The 12799-nt window shown below is 40.0% G+C and overlaps 1 protein-coding gene across 1 annotated transcript in view; it reads right to left on the bottom strand.

Annotated features, from left to right (window-relative positions):
* COL25A1 (collagen type XXV alpha 1 chain) overlaps positions 1-12799 on the bottom strand; it is a 446709-nt gene that overhangs the window by 63968 nt on the left and 369942 nt on the right. The window lies entirely within an intron of this gene.

Here is a 12799-nt window from a genome sequence, read left to right as displayed (position 1 = left end):
AACTTCCTACACTGTAAACCGAGTGCTGGCAAAATCTTTCCACTGCAATCCCAGCTTCCCCCCCAAACCTGGAGAGAGATTGCTCTACAGGTGCTTTGTACCAGAAAACATGGAGGGTATTGTAAGAGGTCTGTGGTTTTACTTCCATGATCTGAGAGTGCAGGGCTTATATGGAGACCTGCTTTAATATTTTATCAAAAAAGTTTTCTATAAATTGTGTTATATCCTTGGGCCTGAGACAGGTGTAGTCAAAAAATTGAAGGAAATAAAAGGACTCCACTTTCTCTCTTTATCTGAAAAGCTCAGCCCATCATATTCCTACCTTCCTTCTGGAGCAAGGCATGGGGTGAGGTATAGATACAGAACTATAACCCTAACCTGGGAATGACTCCTAAATACAACCCATCTGAGTGGTTTATTTGTGTCATAAGGGGGCTCAGGGAAGCTCTGGATGGGCCTTCTGCCAGCCAGAATTCTGGCACCTACTATGACTGCTTTTGGAGCACACATAGGAGCGTGTTTGGCAAATCATATGCTCATAGAATTATTCTTTTTGTCTTTTACTTTTTCTTATGTTCAGAAAAAAGCCCACATCTGTTAATGTTGCTGGATGATAAGTCATCTCAGGTTGTTTCAGTGATACTGTACTACATTTCTCAATGTACTAATGTCACTGATGCAAACTGCTGAGGTGAGGGGGCTACAGTTTACAGACAAAAATATGGTTCATAAATACCTGTTGTGCCATTTTAAAGAGAAAAAAAAACTTGTTGCCCTCAAAAATATATAGGTTGATGTGCTCATTGCAACATCTATGCATGTTCACGTACTTTACGGTGGTGCCACCTGCCAGGGCCGTACCCCTTGTGGCTGCCCTCCTCCCCTACATATCTCAAAGCCTCCTGTGGAGATTGCGTTATACTCGCAAATACCCTAAAAACTCCTGCAGCTAGAAAAAAGGAGGAATTAGGACATCAGCAGATGTTCTCACAGATTTCTGCTTCTCCAGAAGAGCAATCTGGCTTCTGGTGGCACTTCTGAATGTTTCAGCAGATTCAGCTTTAGTGTGGGGTGCTACCTTCACAAAGTTATGAGCAACTCACATAAAGGAAAAAGTGGGATCCAAGTACCCTACCTTAAGCTTTTTGTCTAGTGTAAACATGTCTGAAATATATAAAGACGAGGGCCAAATTCCAAACTGACGTTATGCCCTGGAGGGAAGTGGCAGAAATGAAATACTGGTAGTGAGGGAAAATAAATCACATCCAAGCTACTGTACTTGAGCCAAGAGGGAAGTGATAGATAGATAAAATGGAAGATTGATCTAATCACTGCAGTTCCAGGAGCCACAAAGCAGGGGAAGAAAAAAAATGAACACAGCTGTGCTTATAGTCTTCCTAGATCATTGCCAGAGCATGGTTATCTCTCTGTACTCAAGCACCAAAACCAGGAAAGGCACTGTGACCCAGGGAGCTCTTGGAGCCAAATGGCAGATGGCACAGGGATGCATAAAGGTTACAGGTATCCCATGGGTCTGGTATCTACATACTATTTTGGTAGTGAGTGTAACATAGGTCTCTACTGAAAGCCCATGTCACACTGGGCCTCATAATAATTGTAAATCTTACGTGTGGATAATATGAAAACCATTATGTATATATACATTGATAATTATGTTCTTAAGGTCTCTGACTTGGGGCTGGTCATCAAAAGGTGAGAAACAGGTTTTTTTCAGGCAGAAGATGTTTATCTATCCATCTGTCTACATGTACACTGATTATTGTATATGTCACACCTATTTTATGGTCTGAGCAAAATGCTTATCAAGTGATTGCAAAGTCTCTGGGGGAGATCCTAGACAGGAAAACAGAAGCAGCAAGGATTATCCTGTTTGCAAGTGAAGACAATGGATTTTTGGACTATAACTTGTGATACAGCATGGCCAGAGGGCAGCAAGAGAGGGTTAGAAGGGAGCCTTATTCCCTGTAGAGGGAAGAAAGTTTGCTATAGATTAATTAGAGCACTTGAAGCCAATTAGAGCACCTGCAGTCAGTCACCTGATAAAATCCCCTGCTTCAGTCAGACAGTGTGAGAGTTGGAACAGAAAGGATTGGTGTTGGAGCAGAGAACAGTTTGAAGGGAAGCAGAGGAAAGTTTGGAGAAGTGCTGCGGTGGGCTAAGAAGTCCAAGGCCCTAGCTAAGGGGCACTGGCTTGTGCAAAGGGAGGGCAGGAAGCCCCTCCCCCAAGCTGAAGGGCAGGAGAGGGAAGTAGCCCAGGGGAAGGAACCGTCAGTTCAAGTGGTTCTCCATTATCCTCAGGGCCTCTGGGTTGGGACCTGGAGTAGAGAGTGGGCCCAGGTCCCTTCCTCTCCACTCCCCTCCTCTAGGACACTAGTGGGACAATTAATATTCCAATTCAGGGGCAAGAAATGGTGCCCTGAACCCCTCCCCCCAAAGAAGAGAAAGTGTGAGACCCATCATAATAGTGCCAGCAATTTGCCACAAACTGAAGAGACACAGACAAACTCTGGATCTTTCCACTGAGGAGTCAAAAAGACAGTGTGCTTGCCTGAAGAATGGAAGATCACAACCACACCTGGCTCTAATGTGCTGGAAGGACTCTGGGTGAGCTTTTGCTCTGTATGAAATGGCACTGTCTTGGAAGTTAAGTTTAGGCTCTAATATGTGTGCTATGATTTCATTTTACATGTAACCTTTCATTGCTACCATTGAATCCCTGTTCTTTGTTACAGAAACTTATACTGTACTTGCTTTCTCAATAAACAAATCTAAGTGCTGTGTGTTAAGAGAAGCTGTGTTCTATGATGTAACTGGTAAGCTGTGGTGTGTTGTTCCTTTGGGAACAGAGGATCTGGGAATTCTGAGAGTGTCCAGTGGATCGGGGCAGGGCACTCCAGGGAGATGCTTGGATGACTCGGGTGTTGGAGTGTGCCTATTGTTGACCTGTACAGAGAGCATGGCCTGTGGAGGCCTGGATGGCAGCGCTTGTGTTGCCAGAAGCTGGCAGTGTCAGGGGAGCTGACCTAGGCAAGCATAGACAGGGTAGGTGGTAGAGAGGTGCACACCCCCAGGGACATCCTGGGAAGCATCAGGCACAAATGGAATATAGTATATTTTCAAGGAAATGAGCATGACCAAATCAATAGCTTTAGTGTTCAAAGATAAGAGTGATTTGCAAACAGAACTAAGTTTGAAAGTTTAAAAAAAATCATTATTTAACAATATGATTTATACATTGGCTGTGTATCTCTGACATCTGACAGCTTTTCAGTGTAACTACAGCATGTTCACTGATAGAAAATATCCATAAAGAGTACTTTTGTGCCATTCACAATTTGTGCAGGTAACTCTAGGAAGCTCATTCCCTGGTTTTTCTGTCAGTTACTCATAAAGGAAATGTTTGTTCTGCAAACAATATTCGTTCATCCTATCTACTGTATAGTGCTAATACTGCCAGATTTCTGTCTTATCACCACCTACGCTGCTCGGATAACAAAGCAAATGGCTTATTGATGTCTGAAACATAATGAAAACAAACAGTTTTATCTCAATAACGTATGCTGATGCCCCTGCAATGCAGAGGAAAAGGGAAAATCATTTTGATTAGACCATAGTGCAGACATGACACAGAAGCCATTATTCTGATCATACTTGCACAGATCTTTTATACTGGTGTAACTATTGGCTTCATTGCAGTTACTTCTGATCTGCACTGCTTAAGTGAGATGAGAATCAGGCTCTAACTACTGTGGGATGCAGCATCCTTTAATGGAAGGACATAAAGCCACTAGGATTTACCGTACCTGCAGTCACATACATTAATCTATTTTAGTTTAGCAAAGGATTTTTCTAGTAGATATGATAGGTGAAAAATTCACCCCAGTGCAGAGCACTCATGCCAATCACTCTACCCATAACTAAGGCCCATATGAAGGGCTCAAATAGACTCTCCAAACTGGAGTTAATGACATCCTAGATGATTAATCGTATTTGCTCTTGTGTTGTTCTGTTTAAAATATATCCTCAAAAACTAAATTCAGCTTGCATCGCTGATTAAGTAAGAAGTAGGTATCTCTCATATCTGCATTTAGTCATCTTTACTTCAGCATCAGTAGGCATAAGGTTCTGGGGACAAAAGCTGTAGTCCTGGAAACCAATTCTAGATATAAGCTAATGCAGCTTGCAGTCAGCTAGCAGATAAGTGTCATGCCAACATCCAGACAACCCATAGATTCTCAGACCCTGAGATGCTGAAGTGAACGCTGCAGTCTATAAAATCAAGATCACCTTTAACCTTGACTTATCTGAACACGTGGTGCACTCTCTTATAGCAAATAGAAGTTTTATCCTCTAAGGATCTACTATAGCAGCTCGGGCTGCAGGAAACTGATCTGGGGGTCCAAGAACATGAAATATTGAAGGTGACATATTAGGCAGGCAGGAGGATTGTGGTAGGAGATTGGTCATTGGTATTTTCTAGAAGATCAGCAATTCCTCTACAATTAGTACTGCCAGGGAGCTTTAAAAAAAAAAAACACTGAGAATTGCTTGTTTGTATTTTAACTTAAGATTTTTGTGTTCATTAATTACTTCCATTATGCAAAAGGACCCATATCATTTGTTATTTCTGATGCTGGTAGACCAGGTGCCAGCTCATGCCAGGGTCCCAAAGCCTCAAGCAAACACCATCAAATGCGTAGCTGGAAACTAGTCTGACTCACCTGTGTGTTAGTATTGCTAAAATAGGTATTAGACTTGTACAAATGTGTTTAGACTTTATGAAATACTTGTAAATTGCTGTGTCCATTAATCTCACTTATAGTATCTATAACCCATGCAGTAAGGTAATATTGAAGTGTTTGTTCTGTAATGTACAAATGTTCACTCTGAAACTATAAATTCAGTCAAGAAAGAAACATCACCAAGTGAAATACTGGTTTCCACCCGTGAGAAGGGGTTATCTCTGGCCCATTAGGAAGACCAATTGAATCCAAATGAGCTATTGTACTTTTGTTTGCTCCCAGCACATCCATGAAGAGGGGAACATGCAGAAGCGCTCATCTCATCAGTCTGGCCTCTAGACAGATGGGGATAAATATTCCTGGCCAGAAGGAATTAGGGTCTTTTTTACGCAGTTCAGACTCTAAGAGGCAAAGATTCCTAAACATAAGCAAGAGATCCCCAGGATTAACCTAAGTTAGCCCTAAAGGACTTATAGAGATGGCAAATTTCAGAAGCTCTACCACCATCTGAAACCTAAGACTGCAACTCGTGTGTGTGTGTGTGTGTGTGTGTGTGTGTGTGTGTGTGTGTGTGTGTGTGTGTGTGTGTGTGTGTGTGTGTGTGTGTTTACCTGTTTCAACCAAATAACTCTCATTTCTTTTTCTTAGGCTATGTCTACACTAGAGACCTTACAGTGGCACAGCTGCACAGATCTCTCGTGTAGCTGCTCTATGCTGACGGAAGAAAGCTCTCACGTCGACACAATTAAACCAGGCACATGGAGCCGAGGTAGCTATATCAGCGGGAGAAGCTCTCCTGCTGACACAGTGCTGTGCACAACTTATGCCGGCAAAATTTATGTTGCTCAGGGCAGTGTTATATTTTGCTGACATAAGTGGTGGTATTGACATGGCCTCAGTTAATAAACCGTTAATTAATTTACTAGAGGTTTGGCTACAAGTGTTGTCCGTGGTGTGAGATCTAAGGTGCAAATTGACCTGGGGTAAGTGACTGGTCCTTTGGGACTGTGAGTAACCTGAATATTTTGTGATCTTTGGTCTAAAATGACCATCTATCAAGCATCAAGCTTGCCTGGGTGGCAAGATAGTTCAGAGTGCCCTAGGGGACTGTCTGTGAGTCCATGTGAAGGCTGCATAGTGCCTGAAAGTGTAAACTTGTTACTTGGTTAAATGCGATCACATCAAACCACCAGAAACAATAATCCATGCATCTTTGTTTTAACTATGAGTGTTCATGCAATTGCTGTGTTGGCAAATGACAAATTACCAAGATACTTTTCGCAAACCTTGTTAGTATTATTTTAGCTGCTAATCAGGTAAACACAGAACATCAAAATGAAAAAAATGTTAGTCCATTAAAACAAATGGTGTGTCAGACATCTAACAGAATGTAAGGTAGATAGATATTTAGCTATTATTTTTACACTTATAGGGCTTTCAGATTCAGCAAAAGGGAAGCTTGTAATTATGTTAAACTTTTTTTGAAGACAGTCCACTTTTTTATGAAGATTATTATCTAGACTAATTCTTCAGTGGCTGTTTCACTTTTATGGGAGGAAGTGAAGACAAACTTTGATTTGAGAGGCTAAGGGTAAGAGCAACACCATTTACTATGGGTATCTTTCTTGCTATAGTTGTGCAAATTTGTACTTTGTTTTTAGCCCCCAATGGTGAAAACACCACCTGTTGTGCTAATGGCATTTTAATCACCATTAATTTGTTGAAGGATTTACACTGCAACTTATTAGCAGTAGGTTTCTAACCACTTACTGACTTAGGCTGAGTCTTCATCTCACAGTTCATATGCAGATCAACAGAATTATTTAACACTCAACACTTTAAATAGGTCTACTCTGCTTCAGGTGCCTGGAATCTATTTCTATTGCATGTGAATTTTTAAAATAATATAAATACGCTGCTTAGAATAACACACAAACTAAATATATATGCCACAATTGTGGGTAAGTAACATACATTTGGTTGTAAAGGTGTAACTAGGCCTTTGCTTTTATCATTAATGTTTTAATGACAATTTCTTTCTCAGTCAGAAATATGTATACACAAATAAACTGAACTTTTAAAACAAAAAGTGTACCAAAAAGTCTGACAACTTTTAAAAATTTGCTGACACCTTTGACTTCCTTTTGTTGGTGAGTGAAATGCTTACGCTCGAAAGCTCATCTCTCTCGCCAACAAAAGTTGGTCCAACAATAGATATTACCTCACCCAATTGTCTCTCTAATACCCTGGGACCAATGCAGCCACAACAACACTACATATTTTTGACCTCCAGCAGTCAGTGATGCAGAAATTATATTATTGGGGACTTTAAAGGTATTTTAATGCTCTTATTGAAAAACCTGTGTAAGGCAATAAAAAAATATGGGCTCAATTCTTCCTGCCATAGAAAAAAATCTTGCCAGGGCAAAGACTCTCCCAGAACACCATGTGAAGCTGTGTTATAGTTATCAGAGGTTCCTCACTCTGAAGCATTTATGGTAGTTACATGGAAGTGGGAGGGCAAATTATGTTTAGACCAGGAATCTCCAAGGAATAGAGGCTTAAGCTTTACAGACCCCCAGCCAAACCTGCCAAGCACTTGTCCTTCCCATTTGTCAAACCACTCACTCAATGACCACAGCTCTTTACTGCAAACCCCTTTTTAAAGTTAATATCATTCCCAGCATGAACCTCTGTAGTTATATGATTTGAGTTCTCTCTTGGTGGCAGCATACCAGCCTCTTGCTCAGCAACATACCCCCCAGCTCCATGCACATTGCAGAGCCCCAGTCCATGACAGCCCACTGCAAAGAGGGGGCCTAACCCATTTTTACTATGTTCTCTTCCATTTGTGCTCCTATTAGCAGGGAGAGCTATGGACTGTGCAAACTGAAATGTCCTCATTTTATCCAGTCTAACAGATACAGATGTTAGCCCATCGTACATAGGGATGTGCCAGCCCTAAAAGACCCTCATGACTCATGGCTAGGCATATTTGAAATAGAAACAATATGAGCTGTATTCCTTCCTTTATGCTATTAAGAGATTTAGAGGCAGATTGAGATTAAAAAGAACAAAATAAAGCAACTTCAATGAAAGCAATGAAGTACATCAGGCCTGAATCTGAGCCACTGCCTCCCCTGTTTATTCTCAGACGCTGGCATCTGCTGTCTTTCTGTTTCTATTTTGTTCTCAGAAGGAGTACAATAGTTGTCTTACAGTCAGGAAATGAAGGGGGTAAAGGGAAACCCCATAAACAATGTTCCATGTTTTCTTAGACCTTTGTTTCGATTTTTGATACTAATTCAGAATTGGCTCCATAGGTGCCCCATTGCACAGGCTCCCTGGCTCCCTCATCAGCCATGAAACCATATTTTGACTTTCTGATCAACCCAGTTGCCTAATCAACTTCTTAACTTGGAAAAATATCTCTGGTTTTGTATTTATGACCATTGTTCAGTTTTTATGATTCATTAGAGGCAAAATGTATAATTCTTTAACCTGCCTAAAAACCCAAAGCTTCAGCTTATAACCAGACTCTGTTTTCTACACATTTATTGCCTTTTAGTGAGCCCAATTTTCAGTTTAAGAAAAGTGCAGCGGTGCTTGAAAAATATGTGCTGATTTGCAAGGGTGCTAAAAGTATCGGCAATAATTCTGATTAATGTGTCATGATTCTGCATGCATTAGTCATACAGAATACTTCTTACTAAAGGCTAATTAGAATTCAAGTCAGCATGATACCTGCTTTTGAGGATTACAGTAAAAACATTTGTTGTAATAAGAGCCTTGTTTTTTTCTAAAGGCAGCCAACTTTTGCAATGATTAATCTGCTAAACTACTAGAAGAAAAGAATGAGACTCTACAGTCTGTCCAAAAAATTGTTTTCCTCTAGAACCAAGTTAGAGGATAAATTTAAGGGGCTTTTGTTGCTAATATTAAAAATGAACTGCAACTGTTTTTACTCATTTATGACTATCTGAAATCAAGAAAACATTTTCTATGGTGGCATTACATCATAAGAGTGTTTCCAGTTTACTGATTTGAGGTCTCCATTATGGCTGATAAAATCCCTGATTTCTGATTATCTGGATCTGCTAATTGGACTCAGATTACTCAACTGGATTCTAAATTTGGACTGACTTTATCCAGCACAAAGAAGCAAATTAAAAAAGACACTGTAAAACAGTTTCCCTCTACCAAATCAATCTTTTAACCTGTAACAGCTTTTGGGGAAACAGAATTCACATCCTGTGTTTCAGTTACTTATGTTTTACTCTTTTCTCACTTCTCTAGTATTTTAGTGTCTTTTCCAGGAAAGAAATCCTGGCTTTTGTGGATTCAGAGGATATTGTTTCTGATGGATTACAAAGAATAGCATATATCCTGAGGAATGCCATAGTAAATGCTCTTGCCACCTGCAACAGTTAGTCATTTATTCACAGTCCATTGTCAATGATGAGTTCATATTTTGGGCTTGATTTTCAAAATTAGGTATGAGCAATTACATGCTTAATTTGTGCAGTTGCCATAATGACATAAGGAAATTAGATAAGTGGGCATGCCAATGTACAGTTAGTTGTGTAATTACTTTCTGTGCATCCAACTACGTGATATATGCATCTGTTGCAATCCTCGTAACTGCATATTCAAATTAGGTGTACAACTACTTTTGTACATGTAATTTTTTGTATATGTAATTCCATGTATCTACTTTTGAAAGCAGGTCTATAAATCAATGTAACAAACAGTATAAACCCTCCTGATATTACTTCCTGCCACTGTCCATTTTTATCACGACACACAGTTCATTGAACTCTACTCTCCAGCATCTGACCTGCATGCACTATCTATTTTTTCTGCTCCCAGAGATAACCTACCCACAAGACATCATTATTTGGATGAGGAAAGGGTGGGAGTTAACCAACCTGCATATTTCACCAGGGATTTCAAACATGGGCACATGCATAGTAGGAAGCTGCGCAAGTGTTCACAAAAGATAGTTTGGAGTTGAATTTCTTCAGCTTTCAGTGACTACAGTGAGATGTTCAGCACTTCTGAAAATCAAAGGATTTTTATTTAGATGCCAGTCACAAGGTGAACTGCTCCGTTTAGAGGGGTTCAAGATCCAGCTCTGATGTTTTTTCTGATTTCTGCCCTGAAAGAAGGAATTTTTTGGAATGATGGTCTCTAGGACTAATAAGAGTTGTACACTTGGCAGCAGCTCATGGAGGCAACAGGAGCAGAGATATAAGGGAGAAACTGTGGAAAATGTAAGACCTGTCGTGAATTTTTTTAAAGAGAGAAAGGGAAACCTGAAGAACACAGGAATGGCTCTTGGATTCCTCTCCAAAGAGAACCAGGCAAAAGATTTACCATACCTTGGAAACCCATCAGTCCCTCTAATGACAGAAAACAGAGCAAGGACTAAACAGAACAGGCCAAAGGAAAAGAGACTGGAGAGTAAGCATCTCCATGGCAAGACAGTTCAACAGCATCTAAATAAGGGAGTTAGGATCCTAACTCTAGGCACCCAGGTTTGAAAATTTTGGCTTTTGTTTCCAAAGTTTTGTCTGCATAGAAGTCACTTTTCTACTGGATGCAAAGTTTATTTGACTCTCTCAGAACTTAAAACTTTGGTTCTGAAAAGTTTTAAGTATTTCAAACATGATTCTTAGGCCACTAATTGTGCAAGCAGGGAACAACATCCTGGGATATGGGAAGAAATAAAAAAAATACATTCAAATACAAAATATAAATGAAGATTGGAATTATCTTTGTTTTAGATAAAGCAAACACGGACAGATCCTGAGGCCAGTTTTTACTGAGTCCTTAACTCAGGCAAAATTTCTAATGATGTCATGCAGCTGAGAACAGAGTATGTTGGCTTGGATCTAATTCACATGGCCTATATAAGCAACTCTGTAGAAAGATGTAGGTGACTGAGTTTTGGCAACTCAATAGTCTCTCTCAGAGTTGAGAATAGAGCAAACTCTTATATGTAGGTCTTTCCCTGTCACAAAACAAGTAGGGCAGAGAAGCCAAATCCTTCAATCAGAGTTTGCTTGAATAAGGGCTGATTAAAAACTCAGCTGGGACCTCAAGATTTGCCCTAGTATTTGTCTCAAAGTGAGAGGAACAAGACGACAGACCAGGTCTAATGTTGATGGAAAGCCTGTTCTTGCATAATATACTGTAGTGGGCCAACTATTGCAAACAGCTCATCTTCTGGTAAAGGTTAAGCTGGGATGATGTCAAATGTAATGACTGTATTGATTAAATGCCATAAAATTGAACCAGGCCAATAGAATACCTTGAGAGAAGGTCTAGAGATCACAAATGAATGAAATTACAAATGCATTCAATTTCAATAGGTGAGCCATTTTGTATGTACTTTTTATGACTTCTTGAAGAGTAGGATAAAACAAAGTTACTACATTTTTGTCTTACTGAAAGTATTCTGCACCCTTTCGGCAACAGTAACAGGGTCTTACTAAAGGCTAACATGAGATGTCACAGATGAGTCAATATTCTGTGTTTAGGTGCTTTACTCATTTTCCTGAATGACATGGTGGAAAACATTCAGATGCTCCTTAAGTTTCCAGCCATTCCTAAACAGCAACAGGTGGTCAAGAAAAGTTTCTACAATATGTCACAGCTGGCTTCATCACAGTCTTGGAAATAACTGACTGAAGTTCTGCACTCTCTGTGGCACCAGTTGATAATGAAAGGGATGCAAGAGATCAGGAAGCACTCTCAAAACATCCATATACATATAGTGAATGAGCTGAGGAATATAATTAATGCCTTTATCACATATACTGAATTCACACAAGATACTAATGCTGCCACTCATTCAGATTGAAATCATGTTCAACCAACCTCTAAATGGCTATCTGGAAGCTATACTAAATTACAGCATTAAATAACTAATTGAATAATTGCACATTATGAAGTTGAAACTTTTCCACGGACTGATACTTATTAACATTATAAATGACTTTGGCTACTCCTTCCAAAATATCTTAATGGATCCCTTTACAAATGTACCACATCCAGCACAAGAAAGATAAGAGGCAGCTTGAAAGGCATGGTTCATTGATTGAAGTGACCTTTGAGTTTACAAAGTTTACACAAAGATTGCTTTCAAACTTGTACCATAAATAGTGTACTTGATATTTACAGTTGCATACTGTGTTTCATTATACAGCCTGCCACAGTGGGCAGGTTCAGAGGAGAATAGCTGAGAAGACTTTGTAGATGAAATGACACATTTAAGGAACAGAAGAGGTTATACCTCATATTTATCACATGACATCCATAAAACAGGAGAATGCCTACGTGTTGTGCACTTCTCTTCTCCATCAGACTTACAAGAATGGAAGACATTAAGTGAAGTTTTCTTAGAATTTGGTGGCACAAGAGAAAGTCTCCCCTGCCCTGCTTCTCATATGCCCTGGAGAAGCCTATGTGTATCAGTTTGTAGACTATAAGCCAATTCCAGGGGGATTTGGAACATAGCAGAACTGCCAACATGTTCCTCAGTCATCTACATCCTTCTCCATAATGTACACTGATATAGGCCATGTTACTGTAAATTTGATCTAAGGCAATATTATTATTTCTTCATTCACTTGACTAGCTCATCCAAGGTAGCTTCCTATCACTTAATGTTCTCTTGATCCTCTCTTCTGGATTCAGTTTTCCACTGATAGGTTACATAGTGCCATGCTCCCTTGAGGGTTTGGTCAGGGAATGCAACTTTAAATGGCATCCAGTGCTCCATAAGAATCTGTGCATTTTAGATACAATGCCAGTACCTGTCCTACCACTGCTGCCTACCTTTGAGGTAGCAATGGCTGTCTGCAAGCTCCCCAGTGAAATAGCATTCGAAGGCATTTCAAACAATGCCGCACACATCCAGGTAGGCTTTTCACCACTAGGGCCCTGTTCTCTTCTATATAGAGCCTTATACCATAGTATCTGAACACCGAGAGTTCAGTACCAAACTGGCTGGGAATTGAACCTGGGCCGCT

The sequence above is a fragment of the Gopherus flavomarginatus genome, chromosome 3, assembly GCF_025201925.1.
Source record: "Gopherus flavomarginatus isolate rGopFla2 chromosome 3, rGopFla2.mat.asm, whole genome shotgun sequence".
Classification (NCBI taxonomy): Eukaryota; Metazoa; Chordata; order Testudines; family Testudinidae; genus Gopherus; species Gopherus flavomarginatus.
This window is presented reverse-complemented; position numbering and strand designations above follow the sequence as displayed.